General features: G+C 38.1%; 1 protein-coding gene across 2 annotated transcripts in view; it reads left to right on the forward strand.

Annotated features, from left to right (window-relative positions):
* LOC145539796 (uncharacterized) overlaps nucleotides 1-23,264 on the forward strand; it is a 634,383-nt gene that overhangs the window by 129,022 nt on the left and 482,097 nt on the right. The window contains exon 3 of one of the 2 annotated variants that reach the window (XR_014077963.1): nucleotides 18,262-21,233. The exons of the other annotated variant lie outside the window; for it this stretch is intronic. The gene's annotated coding sequence lies outside the window, so the exon portion shown is untranslated. Of the gene's footprint in view, nucleotides 1-18,261; nucleotides 21,234-23,264 lie in introns of those variants that run through there. 2 annotated transcript variants of the gene reach the window in all.

The raw sequence follows: 23,264 nt of genomic DNA on the forward strand, positions 1-23,264 counted from the left end.
CCTCAGTCTTTCTTGACATTCATGTTGACACTTTTGAAGATTACCATTCAGTTATTTTGTAGAATGTCTCTCAGTTTTCATACCTGTGATAGCTCCTCATGGTTAAATTTAGCCTATGTATTTTGATAGGAATATTACAGAAGTGATACCATATTCTGCTCATTGCATTCTATTAGATGGCACATGGTTTTGATTTGTCCCATTACTGATGATCATAATCCTGGTTAGAGTAGTATATGCCAGGATTCTCCACTGTAAAGGTACTTTTTGTCCTTTAGTAATTAATGAGGATTTTGGGAAGAAGTACTTTGAAACTATACATCCCATTTCTCATTAAATTTCCACCAAGTGGCTCTAGCATCCATTGATGTTGCTTGGCTGAATTAATTATTACTCTGATGCTTGTGAAACTGTGATTTTCTGATTTCTTTATTGTACCTCCATATATTCACTGGCAGTCCACTGTAAGGAAAAGTTTTCTTTTCTCCTTGTTTAGATACTCACTTGTTTATTTATATTAGCATTAGAGTTGTTCAGTTGCTAAGTTGTGTATGACTCTGCAACCCATGGACTGCAGTATTCCAGACTTCCCTGTCCTTCATTATCTCTCAGAGTTTTCTCAGACTTATGTCCTTTGAGTCAGTGATGCCATCCAGCCATCTGATACTCTTTCACTCCCTTCTGCTCTTGCCTTCAATTTTTCTCAGCATCAGAGTCTTTTCCAATGAGTTAGCTTTTCGCATCAGGTGGCCAAAGTATTGGAGCTTCAGCTTCAGCATCAGTCCTTCCAATGAATATTCAGGGTTGATTTCCTTTAGGATTAACTGATTTGATCTCCTTGATGTCCAAGGGACTCTCAAGAGTCTTCTCTGGCACCACAATTGGAAAGCATCAATTCTTCAGTGCTCAGCCTTCTTTATGGTCCAACTCTCACATGATTACTGGAAAAACCGTAGCTTTGACTATACAGAATTTGTTTCATACAATACATGAATTTGTTTTATTGAATGGATTATTATCCTTTGCAATAATTATCTATTTTCATGCTCAAATTGTCCAAAAATGGGCTAGGATTCCCTTTACACTGATGTCTATGTCTTTGATTTTTTACCCATGATTCCCTGAGCATTTTATTACTTTTTGGCCCAAAGATGTTTCAAGCTCACCTTATAGTAGTACTTTCCTTGCTCAGCTCAGAAAGCAGCCTTTCTCCAAGAAGCCCTGTGGTTCTTTTTAGTGGAGAGTGGTTATTTAAGAGAGTGAGATCTGAGTGTTAGGTGTAATCATTGCTGTTATTCTCAGATCACTCTCACATTAGTTCTCTCTTCTTCTCTATGTATGTATCTAGATTGTTGTTGTTGTTTAATAGATCAGTCATGTCTGACTCTTTGCAACCCCATGGACTATAGCCTTCTAGGCTCCTCTGTTCATGGAGTTTTCCAGGCAAGAATACTAGAGTGGGTTTCCATTTCCTTCTTCAGGGAATCTTCCCAACCCAGGGATTGAAGCCATGTCTCCCGCTTCTTCTGCGTTGGCAGGTGGATTCTTTTACCACTGAGCCACCAAGGAAGCCCCATCTATCTAGATACACATACATAAATATATAAACATATATATATATATATATGTATATATATATACTGCTGTATTTACATCTCAAACCATTTACATTGATATCCATGAATTCCCTTTATACTTTCCGTTCCAGTCCACCTTATTTTTTTGTTTTTTTGTATATGTCTCTCCTTTCTCTAACATGAGGAATCTGATGTTTCTCATACATTTATTCTCCATATATTTATTGCATCAGTCCTACCTATATGTGGTCCATTTCTCCTTGCATCTGTATTCCCCACTCATTGACCTTTTCATGGACATCTGTCATACTCAGATCCACTTAATGACTTTTGAATTGAAACATTTAAATTTAAAAAATTGCGTCGATCATACATTTTTGTTTATGAAAGTGAAAGTGTTAGTCACTCAGTCTTGTCTGACTCTTTGTGACCCCATGCACTGTAGGCCAGCTAGGCTCCTCTATCCATGGAATTCTCTAGGCAAGAATACTGGAATGGGTTGCCATTTCCTTCTCCAAGGGATCTTCCCAGCCCAGGGATTGAACCTGGGTCTCACACATTGCAGGCAGAATCTTCACTGACGGAGCCACCAGGGAAGACCATTTTTGTTTTAAATCACATTTGTACCTAATCCTCTGTTCTTGACATTGAGATTCTGTTCTTTTCTCTGTTTCTCTGATCATTTGAGACTTATTTTCATGTTTACTTACAAGCTTCTTTTGGACTGCTCTATTATCTTCAGTTTTGAGGGTTCAAATGATTCCCTTAGTTGCATCTATTCACTCTGCTACAGTGTAACTCACTTTTATGTATGGCTTGCAGGTTGGTTTTTTTTTTTTTTTTTTACTGTGAGCAATTCTTCAGTAGGGGTTGTTTACTACTGAAGCCCCAATGTCCTGGGTTGTGGAATTGTCTCTGTGGAGTCATTCCTGTGGAATGATTTTGTATTTGCCTCTTCCTAGGATTTATGAGTTTTACTGTTTTGAGCAAAGTGTACTATTAGTTTCTCATGTTGTGATTCCCATTCCCGGGGAATATGAGCCTCTTATCCATGGCACAGATTTGGTGCTCTTCCTTCCTAACTACAGGTGATTCTTTTTCAACCTTATCCATTGTACATGATCAACTTCCTTACAGCTTTTCAAGGCTGGCAAGCAGAGCTTGTAGAATAGAATGCACAGCCCTTCATGGCCCCCAGTTTTATGTAAAGTTTAGTTCTGACTCTCATGGGTGTGACATCTCTTCTATTTCCTAACTTGATTAAATTACAGCCCTCAGCCCCAGCCTATCTGATTCTAATACCCCTGGTGAGTGGTTTTATCTCTTACTTATCCTTAAGACTTTTCATTTTGTCATACTTGGTTATGTATTAAAATCATTTTTTATTTTTATTTTTTTGGTTGTACATTGTTGCACATTTTAATATTTGGCCAAGGAATTCTGTACTGTATCTAGTAATAAAATATTGCAAATGACTTAAATGTTTAACAATAGTTTAAACTGCTAGAATAAATTATAGTGTAGTTGTATGATAGAGTAATATATAAACTATTACAAATAATGTGATTGAAATATCAGGTAGAAGTGATATATAGGAAGTTTTACTCTATAATATTAGGAAGTGTGATACAAAACTATAGGATGTTTATTATGTAAAAATAAAAACATGTAAGAAAAATGTGTTTAAGAATATATTAAAATGTTAGGAGTAATTGTCTGGTTTTGTGGGATTATTATTGAATTAGTTTTATTTTCTGTGGAGAGAACAGAAAAGTAACTTTGATAAACATTCCTAGACCATCAAATTCCTCAAATAGTAATAACAACAATATGTGAAGACTGGCTGTGCCTTAAAAGTAAAAACGGTTTCTAGGAGGTTTAGTTGTAAGATTTTCTGTATATTTGAGATTGAATAAAAAGTTTTCAAAGTGGATAAGTTACTTTAATTTCAAACTATTGTGAACATTCTCAAAGGGGTTTTATCACCTAAGTTTGAATTAAATTAAGAAAATATTTATTTGGCTGTGCTGGGTCTTAGTTGCACAGCGTATGCACTCTTTGATCTTCATTTTAGAATGTGGGATCTTTGATTGCAGCATGTGGGATCTAGTTCCCTGACCAGGGATTGAACCTTGGCCTCCTCAATTGGGAGCATGGAGAGTTAGCCATTGGACCACCAGGGAAGTCCCTGAATTGAATATTCCTAAGAAACAATCTTCATATGATTATCTAAGTTAAGTTTAAATAAAACTTTGTAACTTAGCCCATCTTTGTTTTCATTAATGCACCAAGTACTAAATTTTGAATTTTAAACTCACTGAAATCAGAAACACTACTGCTGATTATTAGTTCATGGAATAGCATACATATTTGTACTCAGATTTTTATAGTTACCAATAAAAAGTTATCCTTTTTAATATCATTAAAACCTGAATTACTGTGTCCAGTTGGGTATCTCATTTTCAAGAACACTGGTGGGAATGCAATTTTGAGTTGCACAGCTTTAAGAAAAATAACAAAAACAAAACAAAATTTATTATCCCTTGGTTTCCCAGAAACAGATATAATATAATAAAGAGATTGTTTCAGACACTTTACTGTCATTAGAGCATTTAATGTATTTCTTTGCCTGTTTAACTCTTAACCATATTATCTTGCCTGGAAATGCTTATAACTGCAACTCATATTTCTAATTACTATGTTTTTTGAATTGACTGCAATCTCTGTAACCATTTGTGACCTGTTTTTTCAATGACTTCTTTTCCTTCTCTTTCAAATCATTCTTCTCATCAACATTCTCTCTCCATATTCATTGCTGTTGTTTCATAGTCTTTTTTGGGTGCTTTCCCCTTCTTATTATGCATAGAAAGTGATACTGTTGTTACATATATATAATGGGGTAAACAGGTGAGGCTACTTACTCCAGTAGCCCCAAGGCTGAGAGAGCACTCACTCAGGATACCTGTTTCCTGTTAGCACACCTGGACCCTTGACAGTGGCTTGCCAATTCGGAAGCTTTGGATTATTCCGTGTTGTCTCTATTTCATTAGGATTTTGTCTATGGGGTCTCAGTGTTCTTATATGCTTCTGTCATTTTTTCACCATTTTTTTTGCCATTTTTTTAAAACTTTTGATTAAGTGAACCAATACTTAAAATATGCAAAATTGTTGGATTAAATAATCAAACCCTCAAATGCATATAGGTCTTAAGAATAATCATCACCTACTGGTCACTAGTCCTCATTGGTATATATAAGTGAATAGATGTGGCTTTCCTTAAATCACTGGGTGCTTATGGGTGAGTTGCCTTGAGGGATTAAGGGAAAATACTGTCAGCTGAATCTTGAAATCTTGAGGAAATTTAATTAAACTTTTATAAATGTGTACACATATTAGATGTTGGTTTTATCCTCTCCTATCTTTCCCTCCCTCCTGTCTTCTCCTCCTCTCTCCTTCTGTTCCTTTCCCTTCTTTTCCTCTTGCTCATTTAAAATGTAGTTCTTTGAGCAATTTAAGGTTATGAAGAATTTATCACTTATTTTTTGAATTTCATCTTACAATATAGGAGTTATTTATTTATTTAATAAGAAAAGAACTGTTCCCCATGTTCAAAACCATGTTATTTCAGAAAGGGATGCTACCCTCTAACTGGAATTTGTATAAAATAAAGAAAAAGTCTCTTTTAAATAAAGGGGAGGCAGGAACACTTAATGAACAGCTTACTTTGTGCTAGGTACTGCCTTATCCTTTCTTATACATACATATATATATATATATGTAGCATATATATATATATGTAGCTATTAATATTATTACATAATATAAATTGTTACAGACAGATGACATTTTCCATTTTTACCTTTTTTGCCAACAAGCCACAAATGGAACTATACCCAAGTACAATTGTGATCTCCCTTTAGTTTCCAGATGGAATGATCTCTCCTTCCTTTATATGGTTATTTATCTTTTTACTTTAAATATTCCAGCTCATCTATCTTTTAATTAAATATTCCTTCAAATCCATTTTCTGAATAAGCAAGTTTGAATTAATAAAATAAGGACTGAGATAGGTAATCATGAAGGTACTTTTGGACCAGGAATATTGTATTAATTTATAGTGATAGTATAAAAAGCATCAGATACTCAGAATTCTCTTCTTTTAAATTGAGGATGATTTCTCTAGCTCCTTATATCTTAATAAAAATGCTCACTGAATTTGCATTCTTGTGAGATAGTTCCTCTTCAAGGTAGAGAACACCTAATTTAAGATTTTGGCTCTTAATGAGCATTTCACAAACTCTAAAATCTGTGGGAGCATTTTTCTCAGAGCGAAACATATAATAATTTATAGCAAATAACACTAGCTATAATTTGATAAAGGGAAAAAATATTAGATAAGATCTTTGTTAATTGGAATGCTTTTGTTCTATCTTGAAAAGACATGTACAACTCCAGTCGTGAAATACTATCTTGGGAAGCAGATTCTATCTGGGTAAAAGTGAGAAATTATAGACTGAGGCTCAGGGGAATAATCTGGGGTGTTTCTAAAGAGCATGGACTTTGGAGAGAGAAAGACATGGATTCAAATCCTGAATTGCCAGTTGTCTGGTGACCTGGCCTCATTTAATTTCCATAACTATTGACTCAGATTTTATCTATGAAAAGAAGAAAATTGTACTTGTTGGGTTGTTCTGAGATACCAGGTATATAGTTCAGTACCTGGCAACTGGTAGGTTCCCCAGAAATAGCAGCTGCTGTTATTAGGATCAGGAAAAGTGAAACGCTGAGCTGGATGAAGCACAAACTGAAATCAAGATTGCTGGGAGAAATATCAATAACCTCAGATATGCAGATGACACCACCCTTATGGCAGAAAATGAAAAAAAAGAGAAGAGTGAAAAAGTTGGCTTAAAGCTCAACATTCAGAAAACTAAGATCATGGCATCTGGTCCTATCACTTCATGGCAAACAGATGGGGAAACAATGGAAATAGTGAGAGACTTTATTTTGGGAGGCTCTAAAATCACTGCAGATGGTGACAGCAGCCATGAAATTAAAAGGTGCTTGCTCCTTGGAAGAAAAGTTATGATCGAGCTGGACAGCATATTAAAAAGCAGAGACACTACTTTGCCAACAAAGGTCCATCTAGTCAAAGCTATGGTTTTTCCAGTAGTCATATGTTAATGTGAGAGTTGGACTATAAAGAAAGCTGAGGGCCGAAGAATTGATGCTTTTGAAATGTGGTGTTGGAGAAGACTCTTGAGAGTCCCTTGGACAGCAAGGAGATCCAACCAGTCCATCCTAAAGGAAATCAGTCCTGAATATGCGTTGGAAGGACTGATGTTGAAGCTGAAACTCCAATACTTTGGCCACCTGATGTGAAGAACTGACTCATTTGAAAAGACCCTGATGCTAGGAAAGATTGAAGGCAGGAAGAGAAGGGGACAACAGAGGATGAGATGGTTGGATGGCATCACCAACTCGATGGACATGAGTTTGAGTAAGCTCTGGGAGTTGGTGATAGACAGGGAAGCCTGGTGTGCTGCAGGCCATGGGGTCGCAAAGAGTCGGACACAACTGAACTGAACTGAATCCCTTGTCTCTGCAATTTTGATACCTGGATTATCTCAGTGGGCACAGTGTAATCATATGGGTCCCTAAAAGTGGCAGAGAACTACCGGAGGGGATATTAGAGTGATATAATGTCAGAAGATTCAACTCAGGTTTGCTAGCTTAGAAGATGCGGGAAAGAGCCAGAAGTTAAGGAATGCATGCAGCCTCTAGAAGCTGGAAAAGGCCAGGAAACAGATCTTATAGAGCCTTCATAAAAGAATGCATTCTTGCTAACTCCTTGGTTATGCCCCAGTGAGACTTGTGTACAACAGCTAATCTGTAGAGCTGTGCTGTGCTGTGCTAAGTCGCTTTAGTCATGTCCGACTCTTTGAGACACCATGGACTGTAACCCACCAGGCTTCTCTGTCCATGGGATTCTCCGGGCAAGAATACTGGAGTGGGTTGCTATGCCCTCCTCCAGGGGATCTTCCTGACCCAGGGAACAAACCTGTGTCTCTTATGTCTCCCATATCAGCAGGTGAGTTCTTTACTACTAGTGCTATCTGGGAAGCCCAATCTGTAGAGTTATAATATAATAAATTTGTGTTTTAAAGTTGCCAAGTTTGTGGTAATTTGTTATAGCAGCAATGGAAAACCAATAGAGCACTTGTTATTATTGGTATATTAGGGCTTATTTTGTCTTCTGTTTTTCTCTTTGTTTTTCATTTCTCTGTTTTCCCTCACTTCTGTGAGTATTTGAATATTTTTTAATAATTGCATTTTATTTGTGTAAAGTGTTTTTGAGAGTATCATATTATATAGCTGTTTTTAGTGATTGCTCTAAGTATTGCAGTATGTATACCTTCTCACAGTGCACCGCTGTTGTCATTTTACTCTCCTCCATTTATAATTGTCTTAAGTATTTCCTCTTCATACATTTAGAACCACATCAGATAGTGTTAACACTTTTCTTTCAAAAGTCAAACATAATTTAGAAAACTTAGAAGAAAAGCTATTGTATTTACCATATTTTTGCTTATTGTGTCTTTTCTTCTGTCAAGAGGTTCCACGTTTTCTCCTATTTATGTTTCCTCTCTGTTTAGAGAAACTCCTATAGCCGTTCTTTTAGAGTAGGGTTGCTGGTGACAAAAACTCTTTGTTTACCTTTTTCTGACAATGCCTTGATTTCTGCTTAATTTCTAAAGGATGTTTTCAGTAGGCATAGGGTTTTAGGTTGACATTTTTTTTCTTTCAGTGCTTGAAAAATGCTTTGCTTTTTCCTTATGGCCTTTGTGGTTTCTGATGAGAAATTTGCTATCACTCAAATGATTTTTCCCATATGTAAAGTTTTTTTTTTTCCCCTATGGCTACTTTGAAGGTTTTTCCTTTGTCTTTAACTTTCAGAAGTTTCAGAAGCTTTTGGCATAAATTTATTTAGGTTTACCCTGGTTAGGGTTTGCTTAGCTTCTTGAATTTATAAGTTATAACTCTTGCCAAATATATGGAAAGCTTTTAGCCATAATTTCTTCGAGTACATTTTCATCTCTGCCCTCTTTCTCTTGTGTCCTTCTGGGGCCCTGGTGACATCGATGCTAGATCTTCTATAATAGTCGCCCAGCCTCCTGAGGCTCTGTTTATTTAGTATTTTTTCTAATTTCTTATTATTTGGGGTAAGTTCTATCATTCTGTGTTCCATTTCTCTGGTTCTCTCTTCTGTGTCCTTCTGATGGGATGAGCTTTCCAAAATGGCTGCTGCTCGTGTTTGTATCCCCCTGCTGAGTCCCAGTTGCCTCCTGCCTTTTGGAAGCTCTTGAAGATCAGACAGTGAGGCCTGGTGTGCTGCAGTCCATGGGGTCGCTAAGAGTCAGACAGGACTCAGCGACTAAACAATAAAGATCAGCAAGTGAGTGTGAGCCAGGCTCTTTTCAAATTATTGCTTCTTGTCTAGGTCCTGGAGGATGTACATCTGTTAAGAGTGGAGTCTCTATTTGCCACAATCCTCTGGCTCTCCTGAAAGTAAACCCTGCTGGCCTTCAAAGTCAGACATTCTAGGGGCTCATCTTCTTGGTGTAGAACCCTTAGGCTGGGTAGCCCTTCCTGGGGCTTGGACCCCTTGCTCCTTGGGGAGATCCTCTGGAATTGTAATAATTCTCCCATTTGTAGGTTGCCCACCCTGTGGTATGGGTCTTGACTATACCACATCTCCATCCCTTTTACTCACCTCATTGTGTTTCTTTTTCATATCTTCAGTTATCGAAGGCCTTTTCTGCTAGTCTTCAGATTGTTCTCATTGCTGGTTACTTCTAAATACTTGTAATTTTGGCGTTTGAGTGAGAGGGTGAACTCAGGATCTTTCTTCTCTTCCATCTGGGCAATTCACTCTGAAAACTGCTCATTGACGTGTTTCTACCAAGGCTGCTTCAACATCATTATCAGATAATCTCTTTGTCATCTCAGTGTTGGCAACTGTTTTTTTGAATTTGATTTCAATTTTTTTTTGATCTTTGTGTGATGAGATATTTTTATATTAGAATCTGGACATTTTGCACTCTATATTGTGAAACTCTGGATCTTATTTAAGCCTTCTGTTTTATTTGGCTTTCTCTAATGCTGTGACAAGGGAAGGGATTGTACCACTTTGTTGCTACCAGACAAAGTCAGAAGTTCAAGTTCCTCCTTCAGCCTCTTTTGACACCTAAGTGGGGAGATGCTTTCCAACTGCTCAGTGGGGGTGGGAGTTCTGGCTTACTGTGTAGTCTCTACTGAGACCACACCAGGGATGGCCTTGATATAGGGAAATTCCTGACCTTCTCCCAGGCCTCCCCCCATATTACTATACTGGAAAGAGGAGGGGTGCCTGATTACTACTGGGAGGAAGTGGAATTCCAAGTGCCCAGTGGTCTTTACCATTACCGTGGGAGAAGTTTTTTCTTATATAGTGGAGATGAAAGTCCTAGCTTACTACTTAATGCTCTCTGACTCCACCCTGGCAGGGGTGTTGGGGCCTCATTACAGCCTCATGAGGGTAGAAGTCTAGGCTCCACACTTGGCTTTTGCTGGTGTGGGTGTGGGTGAGGCCACAGTTTATTCTGCGGTGTTTGTCTGCAGTGGAGCTGTTATTATCTAAACATGTTCTGACTTTTTTAGTTTACTCCTTCCCTGGTCCTTTGCCTAGAGAGAGCAGGCTTTTGTTGGAGCTAATTTTGGTTTGTGACCACAGCTAATTTTGGTTTGTCATATTATTATTTTTAGGCCGTGCTGCACATGAGAGATCTTAGTTCCCTGATCAGGGATTGTACCCATGCCCTTGCAGTGGAAGTGTGGATTCTTACCCACTGGACCACCAGGGAAGTCTCAGATTGTTATATTATTTAATTCCAAGTCTGATATCTGATATGTATGAAGCAGAAAGTAAACCCAGGAACTCACCATTGTCTGTCCTAGGGTCCCTAGCTAGTCTGCCACCTTCTCTCTGTCTTTCAGAGTCTTCTTCTTCTTCTTCTTCTTCTTTTTTTTTTAATGTTTGTTTATTTGGCTGAATCAGGTCTTCATTGTGGTGCGTGGGCTTAGGTGCACTGTAGCATGTGGGATCTTAGTTCTCTGACCAGGAATCGAACCTGTGTCCCTTGCATTGCACAGTAAATTTTTACTCACTGGACTACCAGGGAAGTCCCCAGAGTCTTCTTGTTTTTATTTTATATATAATGTTCAGAGTTTTAGTTGTACTCAGTAGGTAGAATATGAATATGTACCTCTGCTCTCTCTAGAAGTGGAAATCCCCAGGGGCTATATTTTTTTATTATTCCTTTGGTATCTCTACTGTTCCAAATGTGTATACAAAGCACCAAGCACTTCTTTTCTTGTTTGTTTGCTTTTAATTAATTTATTTATTATTGAAGGATAAATGCTTTAAAGAATTTTACTGTTTTCTGTCAAACCTCAACCTATGAATCAGCCATAGGTATACATATATCACTTCCTTTGTGAAACCCATTCCCATCTCCCTCCCCATCCCACCCCTCTAGGTTAATACAGAGACCCTGTTTGAGTTTCCTGAGCGGTACAGCAAATTCCTATTGGCTATCTATTTTACATATGGTAATATAGGTTTCCATGTTACTCTTTCGATACATCTCACCCTTTCCTCCCCTCTCCCCATGTCCATAAGTCTATTCTCTATGTCTGTTTCTCCACTGCTGCCTTATAAATAAATTCTTCAGTACCATTTTTCTAGATTCCATATATATGCGTTAGAATATGGTATTTATCTTTCTCTGACTCAACTTCACTCTGTATAATAGGTTCTAGGTTTATCCATCTCATTAGAACTGACTCAAATGTGTCCCTTTTTATGGCTGAGTAATATTCCATCATTTCACAATTTCATTATCCATTCATCTGTCAATGGACATCTAGCATGTTCCAGCTATTGTAAATCGTGCTGCAGTGAACAATGAGATACATATGTCTCAATTTTGGTTTCCTCAGGGTATGCCTAGTAGTGGGATTGTGTGGTCATATGGTGGTTTAATTCCTACTTTTTTAAGGAATGTCCATACCTTTTTCCATAGTGGCTGTATCAATTTACATTTCCACCAACAGGGCAAGAGAGTTCCCTTTTTTCCACACTTTCTCCAGCATTTATTGTTTGTAGACATTTTGATGAGGGCCATTCTGATTGGTGTGAGGTGACATCTCATTGTAGTTTTGATTTGTCTTGATGACTGTAGCTTTGTAGTATAATCTGAAGTCAGGAAGGTTGATTCCTCCAACTCCATTCTTCTTTCTCAAGACTGCTTTGGCTATTCGAGGTCTTTTGTATTTCCATATGAATTGTGACATTTTTTGTTCTAGTTCTGTGAAAAATGCCATTGGTAATTTGATAGGGATCACATTAAATCTGTTGATTGCGTGTGGTAGTATAGTCATTTTCACAATATTGATTCTTCCTACAGAAAACATGGAATATCTCCCCATCTGTTTATCATATTTTATTTCTTTCATTAGTGTCTTATAATTTTCTGTGTACAGCTTTTTGTCTCCTTAGATAAGTATATTCCTAGATAATTAATTCATTTTGCTGCAATGGTGAATGGGATTGATTCCTTAAGTTCTCTTTCTGATTTTTCATTGTTAGTATATAGAAATGCAAGCAATTTCTGTGTATTGATTTTGTATCCTGCAACTTTGCTAAATTCACTGATTAGCTCTAGTAATTTTCTGATCATACCTTTAGGGTTTTTTAGGTACAGTATCATGTCACCTGCAAACAGTGAGAACTTTACTTCTTCTTTTCTGATCTGGACTCTTTTATTTCTTTTCCTTCTCTGATTGCTGTAGCTAGGACTTCCAGAACTGTGTTGACTAATAGTGGCGAAAGTGGACACCCTTGTCTTGTTCCTGATCTTAGGGGGAATGCTTTCAGTTTTTCACCATTGAGAATGTTTGCTGTAGGCTTATCAACATGAGCTTTACTATGTTGAGGTAGGTTCCTTCCATGCCCATTTTTTGAAGAGTTTTAATCATAAATGGGTGCTGAATTTTGTCAAAGGCTTTTTCTGCATCTATTGAGATGATCATATGGTTTTTATCTTTCAGTTTGTTAATATGGTATATCACATTGATTGATTTGCGTATATTGAAGAATCCTTGCATCCCTGGAATAAACCCAACTTGATCATGGTGTATGAGCTTTTTGATGTGTTGCTGAATTCTGTTTTCTAAAATTTTGTTGAGGATTTTTGCATCTATGTTCATCAGTGATACTAGCATGTAGTTTTCTTTTTTTGTGTTGTCTTTGTCTGGTTTTGCTATCAGGGTGATGGTGGCATCATAGAATGAGTTTGGAAGTGTTCCTTCCTCTGCAATTTTTTGGGAGTTTTAGAAGGACAGGCATTAGCTCTTCTCTAAATGTTTGATAGAACTCTCCCGTGAAGCCATCTGGCCCTGGGATTTTGGTTTTGGGGAGACTTTTGATCCCAGCTTCAATTTCAGTGCTTGTAATCCGGTTGTGCATAATTTCTCTTTCTTCTTGGTTCGGTCTTGGAAGATTGAACTTTTCTAAGGATCTGTCCATTTCTTCCAGGTTATCCATTTTATTGCCATATAGTTGTTCATAATAGTCTCCTATAATCCTTTGCATTTCTGCATTGTCTGTTGTAACCTCTCCTTTTTCATTTCGAATTCTGTTGATTTGATTCTTCTCTTTTTTTCTTCATGAGTCTGGCTAAAGCTTTGTCAATTTTGTTCATCTTCTGAAAGAACCAGCTTTTAGTTTTATTAATCTTTACTATTGGTTCTTTCGTTTCTTTTTTATTTATTTTTTGCTCAGATCTTTATGATATCTTTCCTTCTACTAATTTTGGTGTTGTTTTTTGTTGTTGTTGTTGTTCTTTTCCCAGTTGTTTAAGGTATAAAGTTAGGTTTTGTCTATTTGATGTTTTTCTTGTTTCTTGAGGTAGGATTGTATTGCTATAAACTTCCCTCTTAGAACTGCTTTTGCTGCATCCCATAGGTTTTGAGTTGTCGTGTTTTCATTGTCATTTGTTCCTAGAAGTGTTTTGATTTCCCTTTTGATTTCTTCAGTAACCTGTTGGTTATTTAGAAATGTGTTGTTTAATCTCCATGTGTTTGTGTTTCTTACAATTTGTTTCTTGTAATTGATATCTAGTCTCATAGCATTGTGGTGGGAGAAGATGCTTGATATGATTTCAATTTTCTTAAATTTACTGAGGTTTGATTTGTGACCCAAGATGTGGTCTATCCTGGAGAATGTTCCATGTGCGCTTGAGAAGAAGGTGTATTCTTCTGCATTCGGATGGAATGTCCTGAAGATATCAATGAGATCCATCTCATCTAATGTATCATTTAAGACTTGTGTTTCCTTATTAATTTTCTGTTTTGATGATCTATCCATTGGTGTTATGGGGTGTTAAGAGCTCTCTTATTTTTAAGTCAGAGAAAAAGATGCTCAGCGGAATTAGATGACTTCTTAAGGTCATAGCCTTATATGCTAGCAGAGCCAGAGCTAGGCCCAGAATGCCTGTGCTTTTCACACTGGGGTTTTTTTCTTACTTGAATTATTCATTATCAACACTGAGGATTCATTCTGAATTGTGGGAAAATCACTGGAGCATTTTAGGGAGAAAAGTTCATGATTGCTTTATTTTATAAAGGCTCATTCTGGCTACCATATGTAGAATAAACACCAGGGAGGGCACAGGTAGACACAGAGAGACCAGTTAGGAAGCCACGGCAGTGTCTTCCACATTTAGCAAAACACCTCTCAAGTTAATAGATGAATGCAGATAAGTGCCTCATAACAGATCAAATATCGTTTCTTAAGAAGTGCTTGGTGATTAAGAAGAACAAGATGCCGGAGGAGTAGGTGTACGTGGAGTACATCTCTCTCCACAGATACATCAGGAACACACCTTCAGACACAGAAGTACATGCAGAACACCAGCTGAGAGCAGACAGGAGTACCTGACCAGTGGAAAAGATTATATAGAGCCATGTAAAACTCAGTAAGACGAAGGAACTAGGGGGAAATACAGGAGTGTTAGTAGGACTGGACCTGCCCCCAGTGGGTGGGGGAACTGAAGCAGGGGTCCAGTTCCCACAGTGGGCCAATTGTCTGAGTCAGAAGAGGAACATTTAAGGCTGAGAGTGAAACAGCTGATCTGTGGCAGCCTAAATGGAATGAGAATCAGACAGTCCTTGCTGAAGCCAAACACACCCCGGATAGGAATGCTGGTCTCCTGGAAGGTGCAGCAGCTGGGAGCTGGAGTTTAGAGATTGTGGAGCAATCAAAGGGCTAGGGCTGCTATTGACTGTGTAGAGACAGATTGAGGGGATGTGAGGGAGGAAATCGTGGTGGGAAATGCCAGTGGAGGAAAGCCAGGCAGCCATGGAAGCAAAGCAATGTTGCTGAGTCATGCATACGGGGTGTAGCCATCACCATAGCCTCTCTTTCCCCACATGCCAGCATGGGCTGCTAAACAATAGAGAGGCTGGCCCATCAAACGCCTGATGCTCTGAACTACTGAGTAGGACCCCACCCAAGGTGCCCCTTTAAGAGCCTGATGCACCCATCTACAGACTAGGATCCCAGCCTTGGGAGGGGGTGGGAGGGTGGCTGGGACACTGCGAACAACAGAGAAGGACCCCAGGCAAGGGAGCCGTCTAAGTGCCTGAACGAGTGGAACTACAGAGAAAGACTGGCCGAAGAGGCCTTCTGATCACCAGCTACAAGAGGCTTGAGAAAAGACTCTGATAGGGCCATAACTCCTGTGGTGAGGCAGTCCATGTCCCTGCACATTTGGCGCTGCCAGGGTCCCCACAAGCCAAGCAGCTATGCCACCTTTACACACAACTGTCACTGGGGCAGAGCTGCCACAGGCAAAAAAAGACTTCTGTCTATGTGCTCAGGGTCACTTCTGTCATGTCCGACTCTTTGTAACTCTGTAGACTGTGGCCCGCCAGGCTTCTCTGTCAGGGAGGGGGTTCTCCAGGCAAGAATACTGGAGCATATTGGCCAATTCTGGTTGCCATACCCCTCTATAACACTATATTTCCTGTGCCCTAGCTGCCAACCCCCCTGAGTACCTGGTGCTGCCAGAACCCCTGTGACCCAAGCAGCTGCACCACCTCCACACCTGGCCCTCATAAGGGCAAACCCAAGCCCTCCAGAGCAGTCTCAGGAGCTAACCCCCAATGGACAACCCACATGCAGAGGTGGAAATAAAACCATAATTGAAACCCAGGGGCAGTGTGGCTGAGGAAGAAGACCCAAAACCTTTCCACCAGCTGACAATCAACTAAACAGACTTTGTGTCTATGGAATATACAAAGGGCCATTGAGAGCTCCCACAAAAGAAAACACATTAGCTCTGATAGCTGTGGACACTGGAGGCAAGAACACACAGGAGTAGGACCAGATTGGAATCTGAGCTGCCCCCACAGCAGGTCCAGAGATCAGCACAGCGTTGGAGTGTTGGACTGTGACTCCCATCGAGGGAAAGGACTCTGACAGCAGTGACTCAAGAAAAACACTTATTCTTCTTTTATGACTTGTTCTGTAGATTCTTTTGGATTTTTTTTCTTTTTTTTCCCCTTCCCCCCTCTCTGTTGCAGTTGATTTTATTGGCACTAAGAAATCCAATTATGCTTTTGAGCTTTTTTTTTTCTCAGTCACATTTTATATTGTTGTCATAAGCCTCTGCCTCAACATTGGGCTTTTGCAGTTCTGTGGAGTTTTCCTCTTTTTTTTTTTCTCTTTTCTTAATTTTAATTTTCAATTTTTTAAACCTATAATATTTTTTTCTACATTTATTCTTTTGTTTACTTTTCCTACTGTTCTTTTCCCCTTGCAGTTAATCTTTAAAGTATATAAATCTTCTTTATCTACCTCTATTTAACTTTGCATATCTAATCTTTCTTTCCTTACTTTCCTCTTACCATATTTGTTAGTTTTGTTTTCATTGCTTTATTCCCCACTTGGCACCTTGCTTCAGTTTTGTTTTCCAGTTTGTGCTTAAGTTAGTTTTGTTCTTAACTGGTAGATATAATTTTTGATTTCCTTTGTTCCCTGGGTCAGTCTACTATACTTTATTTTTCTTGGACTGTTTTCACTTTGCTCATGGGTATGTGTATATGTGTATATATCATTATTTTAATTATCATTTGCCGTATTTTGTAGCTGCCATTTGGCTGGGGTTCATTTTTGGTTTCTTGTTTTTGGATATTTGTTTTAATCTCACTTAGTTCAGTTCAGTTCAGTTTAGTCGCTCAGTCATGTCCGACTCTTTGTGACCCCGTGGACTGCAGCATGCTAGGCCTCCCTGACTATCATCAACTCATGAAGTTTACCCAAACTCATGCCCATTGAGTCAGTGTGCCATCCAACCATCTCATCCTCTGTTGTCCCCTTCTCTTCCCATCTTCAATATTTCCCAGCATCAGGGTCTTTTCAAATGAGTCAGTTCTTCCCATCAGGCGGCCAAAGTATTGGAGTTTCAGCTTTAACATCAGTCCTTCCAATGCATATTCAGGATTTCCTTTAGAATGGACTGCTTGGATCTCCTTGCAGTCCAAGGGACTCTCAAGAGTCTTCTCCAACACCACAGTTCAAAAACACCAGTTCTTCAGCACTCAGCTTTCTTTGTAGTCCAACTCTCACATCCATACATGACTACTGGAAAAACCATAGCTTTGACTAGACGGACCTTTGCTGGCAAAGAAATGTCTCTGCCTTTTAATATGCTCTTTAGCTTGGTCATAACTTTTCTTTCAAGGAGCAGGCACCTTTTAATTTCATGGCTGCAGTCACCATCTGCAGTGATTTTGGAGCCAAAAAAATAAGGTCTGTCACTGTTTCCACTGTTTCCCCATCTATTTGTCATGAAGTGATGGGACCAGATGTCATGATGTTAGTTTTCTGAATGTTGAGCTTTAAGCCAACTTTTTCACTCTCCTCTTTCAGCCTTTTCATCAAGAGGCTCTTTAGATCTTCTTCACTTTCTGCCATAAGAGTGGTGTCACCTGCATATCTGAGGTTATTGATATTTCTCCTGGCAATCCTGATTCCAGCTTGTGCTTCATCCAGTCTGGCATTTCGTATGATGTACTCTGAATATAAGTTAAATAAGCTGGATGACAATATGCAGCCTTGACATACTCCTTTCTTGATTTGGAATGAGTCTGTTTTTCCACGTCCATTTCTACCTGTTACTTCCTGACCTGCATACACATTTCTCAGGAGGCAGGTCAAGTGGTCTGATATTCCCATCTCTTTAAGAATATTTCACAGTTTGTTGTGATCCATACAATCAAAGGCTTTGGGATAGTCAATAAAGCAGAAATAGATGTTTTTCTGGAACTATTTTGCTTTTTCAGTGATCCAATGGATGTTGGCAATTTGATCTCTGTTCCTCTGCCTTTTCTGAAACCAGCTTGAACATCTGGAAGTTCATGGTTCACATACTGTTGAGTCTGGCCTGGGGAATATTCAGCATTAATTTGCTAATATGTGAGATGAGTGCAATTGTGTGGTAGTTTGAGCATTCTTTGACGTTGTCTTCCTCACTTAATGACATAACAAACCACTTGTGGCATCTTTGTTCCTGACCAGGAGTCAAGCCCTGAGCCTTTGGAGTGGGACCACTGACTCCAAGGCCCTAGACGACCTGAGAATTAACCCTAGGGAGTATCAAATGGTGAGTACTCACACAAAGGAAACCACTTGAATACAAGACCTGGCATCACCCAATCACCAGTAGCACCCTGTGCAGGACACCTCATCTAAACAACAAACAAAACAAAAATACAAACCAAATCATCAGTAGCTAGGATCAGCACCTCACTCAGCCTTGCCCATCAGAGGAAAAACAAACAAAAACTTGACACAAACCTCACCTCACCCTGTACAAAACCCACATACACCACTGGACCAACCTTAAGAGGGCAGAAACCAAAAGGAAGAAATAATTCAACCTTCTTCAGGGAAAAAAATTCAACCTTTCTTGAAGCCTAGGAAAAAGAGACCTAAAACACAATAAGTTAAAAAAAATAATGAAAAGGCAGAGAAATACTGTACAAATGAAGGAACAAACTAGAAACACAGAAGTCCAAATAAAAAAAAGAAGAAATAGGTAATCTATCTGAAAAATAATTCAGAATAATGAGAGTAAAGATCAAAAACCTTGAAAATAAAATGGAGAAAATGCAAGAATCAGTTAACAAAGACCTAGAAGAATTAAAGAATAAACATACAGAGACAAACAACACAATTACTGAAATTAAAAATACTCTAGAAGGAATCAATAGCAGAATATCTGAAGCAGAAGAACGAATCAGTTAGCTGGAATATGAAATGGTGAAAATAACTTCTGAAGAGCAAAATAAAGTAAAAAGAATGAAAAGAGCTGAGGACAGTCTCAGAGACCTCTGGGACCATGTCAAACACACCAACATTTGAATTATAGGGGTCCCAGAAAAAGAAAAGAAAAAGAAAGTGTAAGAGAAAATTTTTGAAGAGATTATAGGTGAAAATCTCCCCAACATGGAAATAGTCAATCAAGTCCAAGAGGCACAAAGAGTCCCATACAGGATAAACCCAAGGAGAAGCTCACCAAGACCCATACTAATCAACTAACAAAGACTAAACACAAAGAAAGAATATTAAAAGCAACAAGGGAGGAGCAACAAGTAACATACAAGGGAAACCCCATACACTTAACTGCTGACCTTTTAGCAGAAACTCTGCAGGCCAGAAGGGAATGGCAGGATATACTTAAATTAATGAAAGGGAAAAATCTGCAACCGAGATTACTGTACCTGGCAAAGATCTCATTCAAAATTGATGGAGAAATAAAAGGCTTTTCAGGCAAGCAAAAGTTAAGTGAATTCAGTACCACCAAACCAGCTCTACAACAAATGTTAAAAGGGCTTATATAGTCAAGAAATACCACAGAAGAAAAAAGACCTACAAAATCAACCCCAAACAATTAAGAAAATGGCAATAGGAACATCTATATCAATAATTACTTTAAATGTAAATGGATTAAATGCTGCAATCAAAAGACACAGACTGGCTGAATGGCTACAAAAACAACACCCATATATATGCTGTCTACAAGAAACCAACTTTAGACCTAAAGACCATATAGACTGAAAGTGAGAGGATGGAAAAATATATTCCATGTAAACGGGAAGCAAAAGAAAACTGGAGTAGCAATCCTCATATCAGACAAAATAGACCTTAAAATAAAGAAGATTACAAGAGATAAGGAAGGACACTGCATAACGATCAAGGGATCAAACCAAGAAGAAGACATAACAATTGTAAATATCTATGCACCCAACATAGGAGCACAATGCACAAGCCAAACACTAAAAGACATAAAAGGAGAAATTGACTCTAACACAATAAGAGTAGAAGAATTTAACATCACACAAACACCAATGGACAGATCATCAAAACAGAAAATTAATAAGGAAACACAAGTCTTAAATGATACATTAGATGAGATGGATCTCATTGATATCTTCAGGACATTCCATCCGAATGCAGAAGAATACACCTTCTTCTCAAGCGCACATGGAACATTCTCCAGGATAGACCACATCTTGGGTCACAAATCAAACCTCAGTAAATTTAAGAAAATTGAAATCATATCAAGCATCTTCTCCCACCACAATGCTATGAGACTAGATATCAATTACAAGAAACAAATTGTAAGAAACACAAACACATGGAGATTAAACAACACATTTCTAAATAACCAACAGGTTACTGAAGAAATCAAAAGGGAAATCAAAACACTTCTAGGAACAAATGACAATGAAAACACGACAACTCAAAACCTATGGGATGCAGCAAAAGCAGTTCTAAGAGGGAAGTTTATAGCAATACAATCCTACCTCAAGAAACAAGAAAAACATCAAATAGACAAAACCTAACTTTATACCTTAAACAACTGGGAAAAGAACAACAACAACAAAAAAAAACAACACCAAAATTAGTAGAAGGAAAGATATCATAAAGATCTGAGCAAAAAATAAATAAAAAAGAAACGAAAGAACCAATAGTAAAGATTAATAAAACTAAAAGCTGGTTCTTTCAGAAGATGAACAAAATTGACAAAGCTTTAGCCAGACTCATGAAGAAAAAAAGAGAAGAATCAAATCAACAGAATTCGAAATGAAAAAGGAGAGGTTACAACAGACAATGCAGAAATGCAAAGGATTATAGGAGACTATTATGAACAACTATATGGCAATAAAATGGATAACCTGGAAGAAATGGACAGATCCTTAGAAAAGTTCAATCTTCCAAGACCGAACCAAGAAGAAAGAGAAATTATGCACAACCGGATTACAAGCACTGAAATTGAAGCTGGGATCAAAAGTCTCCCCAAAACCAAAATCCCAGGGCCAGATGGCTTCACGGGAGAATTCTATCAAACATTTAGAGAAGAGCTAATGCCTGTCCTTCTAAAACTCCCAAAAAATTGCAGAGGAAGGAACACTTCCAAACTCATTCTATGATGCCACCATCACCCTGATAGCAAAACCAGACAAAGACAACACAAAAAAAGAAAACTACATGCTAGTATCACTGATGAACATAGATGCAAAAATCCTCAACAAAATTTTAGAAAACAGAATTCAGCAACACATCAAAAAGCTCATACACCATGATCAAGTTGGGTTTATTCCAGGGATGCAAGGATTCTTCAATATACGCAAATCAATCAATGTGATATACCATATTAACAAACTGAAAGATAAAAACCATATGATCATCTCAATAGATGCAGAAAAAGCCTTTGACAAAATTCAGCACCCATTTATGATTAAAACTCTTCAAAAAATGGGCATGGAAGGAACCTACCTCAACATAGTAAAGCTCATATTGATAAGCCTACAGCAAACATTCTCAATGGTGAAAAACTGAAAGCATTCCCCCTAAGATCAGGAACAAGACAAGGGTCTCCACTTTCACCACTATTAGTCAACACAGTTCTGGAAGTCCTAGCTACAGCAATCAGAGAAGGAAAAGAAATAAAAGGAGTCCAGATCAGAAAAGAAGAAGTAAAGTTCTCACTGTTTGCAGGTGACATGATACTGTACCTAAAAAACCCTAAAGGTATGATCAGAAAATTACTAGAGCTAATCAGTGAATTTAGCAAAGTTGCAGGATACAAAATCAATACACAGAAATTGCTTGCATTTCTATATACTAACAATGAAAAATCAGAAAGAGAACTTAAGGAATCAATCCCATTCACCATTGCAGCAAAACGAATTAATTATCTAGGAATATACTTACCTAAGGAGACAAAAAGCTGTACACAGAAAATTATAAGACACTAATGAAAGAAATAAAATATGGTATAAACAGATGCGGAGATATTCCATGTTTTCTGTAGGAAGAATCAATATTGTGAAAATGACTATACTACCACACGCAATCAACAGATTTGATGTGATCCCTATCAAATTACCAATGGCATTTTTCACAGAACTAGAACAAAAAATGTCACAATTCATATGGAAACACAAAAGACCTCGAATAGCCAAAGCAGTCTTGAGAAAGAAGAATGGAGTTGGAGGAATCAACCTTCCTGACTTTAGATTATACTACAAATCTACAGTCATCAAGACAGTATCATACTTGCACAAAAACAGAAATATAGACCAATGGAACAAGATAGCCCAGAAATAAACCCATGAACCTATGTGTACCTTATTTTTGACAAAGGAGACAAGAATATACAATGAGTCAAAGGCAGCCTCTTCAATAAATGGTTCTTGGAAAACTGGACAGCTACATGTAGAAGAATGAAATTAGAACACCTCCTTACACGATACACAAAGATAAAGTCAAAATGGATTAAAGACCTAAATGTAAGACCAGAAACTATAAAACTCTGAGAGGAAAACCTAGGCAGAACACTCAATGACATGAATCAAAGCTAGATCATCTATAACCCACCTCCTAGAGTAATGGAAATAAAAACAAAAGTAAACAAATGGGACCTGATTAAACTTAAAGGCTTTTGCACAGCAATGGCAACTATAAGCAAGGTGAAATGACAACCCTCAGAATGGGAGAAAATAATAGCAAATGAAACAACTGACAGAGGATTAATTTCCAAAATATATAAGCAGCTCATACAACTCAATACCAGAAAAACAAACAACCCAATCAAAAAGTGGGAAAAAGACCTAAACTAACGTTTCTCCAAAAAGACATACAGATGGCCAACAAACGCATGTAAAGATGCTCAACATCGCTCATTTTTAGAGAAATGCAAATCAAAACTACAACGAGATATCAGTTAACACTGGTGAGAATGGCCATTATCAAAAAGTATACAAACAATAAATGCTGGAGAGGGTATGGTGAAAAGGGAACCCTCTTGCACTGTTGGTGGAAACGTAGATTGATACAGCCACTATGGAAGACAGTATGGAGATTCCTTAAAAAACTGGGAATAAAATCACCATATGACCCAGCAATCCCACTCCTAGGCATTTACTCTGTGGAAACCAAAATTGAAAGAGACACATGTATCCCATTGTTCACTGTAGCACTGTTTACAACAGCTGGAACATGGAAGCATCCTA

This window comes from Giraffa tippelskirchi, chromosome 2, assembly GCF_054371585.1.
Source record: "Giraffa tippelskirchi isolate mGirTip1 chromosome 2, T2T-mGirTip1v1.2.pri, whole genome shotgun sequence".
NCBI classification, from domain to species: Eukaryota; Metazoa; Chordata; class Mammalia; order Artiodactyla; family Giraffidae; genus Giraffa; species Giraffa tippelskirchi.